This window comes from Lepidochelys olivacea (assembly GCF_965140295.1).
Source record: "Lepidochelys olivacea isolate rLepOli2 genome assembly, chromosome: 14".
NCBI classification, from domain to species: Eukaryota; Metazoa; Chordata; order Testudines; family Cheloniidae; genus Lepidochelys; species Lepidochelys olivacea.
The window spans coordinates 16,193,204-16,199,203 of record NC_140424.1 but is presented as its reverse complement, the minus strand read 5'-3'; positions in this window follow the sequence as shown (position 1 = coordinate 16,199,203).

The following is a 6,000-nucleotide window of genomic DNA, read 5'->3' as shown; positions in this document are numbered from 1 at the left end:
AATCACAAGACTTTCTTAAAAATCATGACTTTTTTTTTAAACAATAAATCTGTGATTCTTCTGATTTTACTTCTGGGGTTTGAGCCTTTAGGGGACCACATTTTCAAGCTTTTCTCTGCAGCCATGAGGGCTAGGAGCTTAACTTTTAAAAAGTGAAAGCTGTGATTCTCATGTAGTTACTTTTCTCCAGGAGCTGGGCCTTTAAGAAAAACATCAGCTACCACAAGAGTTGGCAATCCTGCAGGATCTACTTCCTGTGGGCCTGCTACTCCACTGACGTGCACCTTGAGTAGGCACCTACAACAGTGTACATGGCCACGCAAGGTACAAAGCAGTGAAGAATCAGGCCCAGTGTGGAGTCCAAGGAGAATCAGGTTCAAACCCCCTTTGCACTTGGGGTAAGATTGGTTCCAAACCTGAACTTTGCAGCTGGCTGCTGTACTTTGAAATGATCCAAACCAACCCCTTGGAGCCAACCACCCTGAACTCTGGGAAACTTTAGACCTGCTTCTAATTCATAGTCCCGGCTGCTGCCCTTCCTTATGAAAATAGGTTTCTGCTGGTTTTCACACCTGTTAGTCTTGCAGAGAATGAGCTGGATTCTATTTTGGCTTGTGCATCATCATCAACAGAGGAGTCCACTCTCTTTGGAAGGAGAACGTTACTGGTGTTGGTGCACAAGCTACAACAACCCAGCTTGACTTTCATGTGCTGGGGGGAGTTTGCAGGGCTAGTAGTTAGAAGAAAACTTTGTTCTGCTTGCAAAGCGAGCACATTTCCCATGGAAGCCATTGAGACGCAATGAACATAGACCTCAAGACGCTGTTTGTACATTGTCACTTTTCAGAGTAGAATGGAGCTCTCAGGGTTCTGGCGTGCTCTTCCTGTAGGATAAGGAATGAGTTTGAAACCATGAGACAGAACACCCTGCAGAGTTGTAAGGGTCTAAATGGCCATGGCTACTAGTGACTCTGCTTTTTAAACCCAGCCTATCTGAAGGAGAGCTCCCTCATGGTCGGTACGTCGCCATGCAAGCTCGTGTCACAACTCAGTGATGATCATGCATAGCATTTATATACCATTTTTTGTGCCACTGAGTGCAGATTTCATATGTTTGTGCTATAATGGCAGTAGCTGGTATTCGTATCTGTCTTTTACAGGTGGGGAAAGTGAGGTACAGAGATGCTAAATATCATCTCAAGAACCCACAGCCAAGCCATGAATAGATCCCAAGTCTCCTGGTGTCTGACCCACTGGACCACGATAAGCTAGCTTGTGTTTGTTTTCATCAGTGTCACTGAGCCCCCAGTCTCAGCTTGAGTGCCCCACACAAGCAGCTAGCCCCAGGCCAATATGGCAGTAATGATGTGAGACCCCATTACTGTAACTGGAGACATCCAGCCACAGCAGGAAAAGTGCTCCCCGTGGGTGGATCTGCTATGTCGTTCAGTACTCGAACATCAAAATGCTGTAGCCCTCCCGAGCCTGGGACCTTGGATATGAGCCTGGCTTTGCAAATATTCCCAACCCATGGACTTTTTCCTGAGTTCTGATTAAACCTCTTTTGGCCAAGGCAGGGCCATATTCAGAGGTGGGAGCGGTAACGAGGCAGAGTCAACGTGGTGATTACAAAAGCCTGTGTCCTAGCCACACCAGCACTTACGCTGTAGTTAGCACCCATGGCGCTACACAACTGGGGAATTACAGCTGTTTGCTTGTGTAGAAGCAATCTCTGGGTGTGTGCACCTATCTGCTTGTGCATGGGAGCGAAGAGATCTGTTAATGTGTGTGTGCACACACGCTAGACTAGAAGGATGGCATGGGGGAGGATGTGAGAGACGGACACTGATGAATTGGCCGGAGGAATCTGAGAGGTGACCCACATGGCCACATGTGTGCTGTGTTTGCGGGAGGTAATGGTTTGCTCCAGCAGCAATTGGTATGAGACATATTAACAGGGAGGAATGTATAAATATCCAAAGGTCACTGAGCTCCACTAGATAGAACGTGATTTGAAGTTACTTCCACCACATTAAAGGAGCCTGCCATAAGACTCAGACACTATGGTGAGGGGGGCGATAGGAAACCCTGGGAGAGAGAAAGAGGAGGAGATTCTGCCCCCCTCACTCCCGGTAACAATGGCAAAACTTCACTAGGGCCAGAATTTTACCCAGAGCCTTCCATTCTCAAAAGCCAGGAGCTTCTGCGTGACGGAGGCAAATCCAAGCAATGCCTGCCTGCAATATAGAGACTGAGGATAAAACTGTAGCCCAGATTTTCTGCCTTATTCTGCTGTTCCTCCTAACGTGCTTGAAATTGGATCCTACTCCACTTGGCATCAGTGAGAGTCACACGGTTATGTCCTTGCATATTGCTTCCAAAAGGCAGCCTGCATGGGACCTGTTCTTCTCTTTGCCTCTAAGGCACCATGCACAGCTATAGAACTCTTTAAAAACATAAGCGCAATAGATCACCGTTGCTCAGATGCTTTAGCACTGTGATTGAACTGGAGTAAAAACTGAAGCTCTGGCAACTCAAGGAGCCTGATTCTCAGTTACATGCTTTAAGGAGCCTTTACGCTGCCAACTTTATAGTCACTTTAAGGCCCCTTTGTGCTGCCAGGATGATGCAAAGGGGCCTTAATATAACCGACCTAGAATCACGCCCTAGAAGTTTATGGTGTTGATTTCAACCTGTGAAGCCCCAAATGGCTGGATCCTGGCTGTCTCTCTCCCTCTGTGACTCATAGGCCTGCTCTGCGCACAAGAATTGCATTGATCTGTTGCTAAATTGATTTAGTTAAACTGGTGCCACCCCATTGGGTGGGCCCTCTTAACTCAGCAGGTATCAATTTAGGTTGCAATTTGTGTGGGAGGTTAGGCCACAATCTCTGGAACTAGTAACAACCAAAAGCAAACGAGCAGATAAAAACAAAGGGAAAGTGTTAGAGGAGGCTCTACTGGACATGGGAAATAATAATCCTTTTCCTCCAGAGATCTCTCAAATGTACAGGAGGGGAAACTGAGGCACAGAAAGATGAAGCGATTGCCCAGGGTCATACAATAAGTCAGTGGCGTTGACCGGAATAGAACCTAGGACTCCTGATTCCCCCTCTAGTTCTATATCTACTAGCGCCTGTTGCCTCGTCAATGAAATGAGATGTGTTCACCAGCGACAGGACAGGGGACATGGCACACAAGTCAGTGGTTATGGTGAAGCTGAGGAATGAGAGGAGCTGGCGGTTTGGACCCCACTTTGCAGAGCAGTTTATTTTAAAACTGCAGACACTAGGAAAATAAATACCCATCTCTATGGCTGTCTGAAATTTGATTTCCCTGACTGTGGTGCCAAAGTTTGCTTGATCTATAGCTATCAGGGTTGGAAAGATCATCCTGGGCTACCTTTCCTGCGCTCTGGGTCACTGCAGGATGGAGCATAGGTCTGCACAGTGACAGACGTGATTCAGCATCTCACCTGACATAAAATCCAGCCAGCACCACGTGGGACCTACATGTGGGATCAGATCCTGCCCTCACTCACACTCATGCAACCGGTGATATCAGACTCTCTCTTCCGAGTCTGGTTGGGAATTTCCTTCCAGGGCATTTTGGATCAGAGACCTACAGACCTTTCTTGGTTTGTGCACATGGGATTTGGGGCAGTTATTAGCATCTCATTCTTCTCTTGTATAGGTTGGCTTCTTGGTGGTCCCAGGAACCCTGGCAGAAACCCGGCTCTAAGGAGAAAGGCGAGTGGGGGAGGGGTTATTTCTAGCCTCCCAGATCTCTTCATCTCTGCCTGCTGATGGGATCTGCCTGTGCCCCTGGACCTTGGACAGCATAGCTGGAGGATTCAGAGTTGCAGGGGGCCGAACACTAAGTAAACACTGTAAAGCGTAGACTAGTTAATCCTGATAATTCATTTACAAATAGCCATTTAGGGACCACAAGGCAGGCAGCTATCAGTGCAGAAGGAAGGCTTTCCCAGCAGGACCATAATTCCCTGCGCAAATAAAGCCCAGGGGAGGGAGACCACAGCTTGTTCCTGTAATGCACTAATGGGGGTTCATTCTGGGATTTCAGCCTGGGGTCTTCCTCAGGGGCCAGCCAAGAGTATTTTGTCATAGGGAGCTAATCCACATACAGAGCCTTATCCTGCCACTGCTGGAGTTTTGCCATTGACTTTAATGAGCACAGGAGCAGGGCCTTGGATGATGGATTTTCAACTTTTCCTGAGGGATCCCATTGCTAACCAGTCACTCAGAACCCACAGTACTGATGGTAACACTCTGGCTAAATAGGTTGTGTTTCCCTCTAGTGGCTGATCCACAAAGAGGATAACCTCCTACTACTACTGCCAAGAAGTCACTCCTCTATCTCTGTAATGGTGACCTGTGCATTTCAGCTGAAGGTCTAGGTTTCTATCTCCACTAGATGCCCATGGTGAGGGAACTGTTACACCAATAAATTGTAGAATTTAACTGTCTGGAGCCAGTGTGCCAAACTCTGCTCTCTATTCTACCCTTGCGCATATGGGAGACTAATAGCTATCGCAAATCCCACACTTAGGGAGCACTGAGGGTCTTCAGTCTGAACCACACTGGAAAGAAAGGTCCCAGCCAAATTTTAAAGAGAAGGAAAGTGAATTCCTTGCAAGTTCTCTGATCACTGCCCATGGCCTCTCTCAGCAGCTTACTTGTCATCAGTTTAAATCCAGGTCAGTAGTGACCAAAACCCACTACCTTCTCAGTCCTATTTGGGTTCCCGTGTCAATGAGTTTGTGGTCTCAGTTATTTTCCCAGGAGAGGAAGGTCCATCACCATCACCACAGGACTGAAGCACAAGATGACATTGATGTGGCAGCTGCACCACCCTCTCGCCCAGAGTTCAGTGGGAAGCTTGCACGGATGCCTATGCTGCTCTGTGCATCACATTCTCCAGGGCTGCCTACCTAGCAAATCTCACCAGCACTCAATTTATTTATATGCTGCACGCGAGACTGAAGAGAAAGTCTGTACAGAGCCTAAGCCTGGGGGAAACTATTTAGCAGGTGAGCCAGCAGCCATTACATATTGAGCTCCTGGACTTTGCAGTTGTTCCCAGGCTAAGGCTGCTCTCTCATTGTCCCATCACGGTGCTGCCTTGGGACACGGCCTCTGTACCTGTCTTTTGTAATTCTGCTCCTCCCTTACATCTGCTCTGTCCTGGGCCTGACGTCTCTTGCTGCTTCTGTCCCTAATTCTTGTCAATGGGGGCCGGTGGGGAGGGGACGCTTGATCCTAGCTATGGTATTTGGAGCAGGGAGTGGAGGAGAAGTGGACTTGGCCATCTCTTGGTCCTTTATCCTTTGTCTTCTGTCTGCTTTGGACCAGGCCCTTAGAACCCATGGGTCCGTCTACGCTGGAGCAGGAAGGTGTAATTTCCAGCTCGAGCAGATATACCTGCGCTAGCTCTGATCGCACCAGCACACTACAAGTAGAGTTTCAGAGTAACAGCCGTGTTAGTCTGTATTCGCAAAAAGAAAAGGAGGACTTGTGGCACCTTAGAGACTAACCAATTTATTAGAGCATAAGCTTTCGTGAGCTACAGCTCACTTCCTCAGATGCATATCGTGGAAACTGCAGCAGGCTTTATATATACACAGAGAATATGAAACAATACCTCCTCCCACCCCACTGTCCTGCTGGTAATAGCTTATCTAAAGTGATTTCCAGCACAAATCCAGGTTTTCTCACCCTCCACCCCCGTGAGAAAACCTGGATTTGTGCTGGAAATCACTTTAGATAAGCTATTACCAGCAGGACAGTGGGGTGGGAATAGGTATTGTTTCATATTCTCTGTGTATATATAAAGCCTGCTGCAGTTTCCACGATATGCATCTGAGGAAGTGAGCTGTAGCTCACGAAAGCTTATGCTCTAATAAATTGGTTAGTCTCTAAGGTGCCACAAGTCCTCCTTTTCTTTTTACAAGTAGAGTGTAGCTGCTGCGGCACAAGCAGCA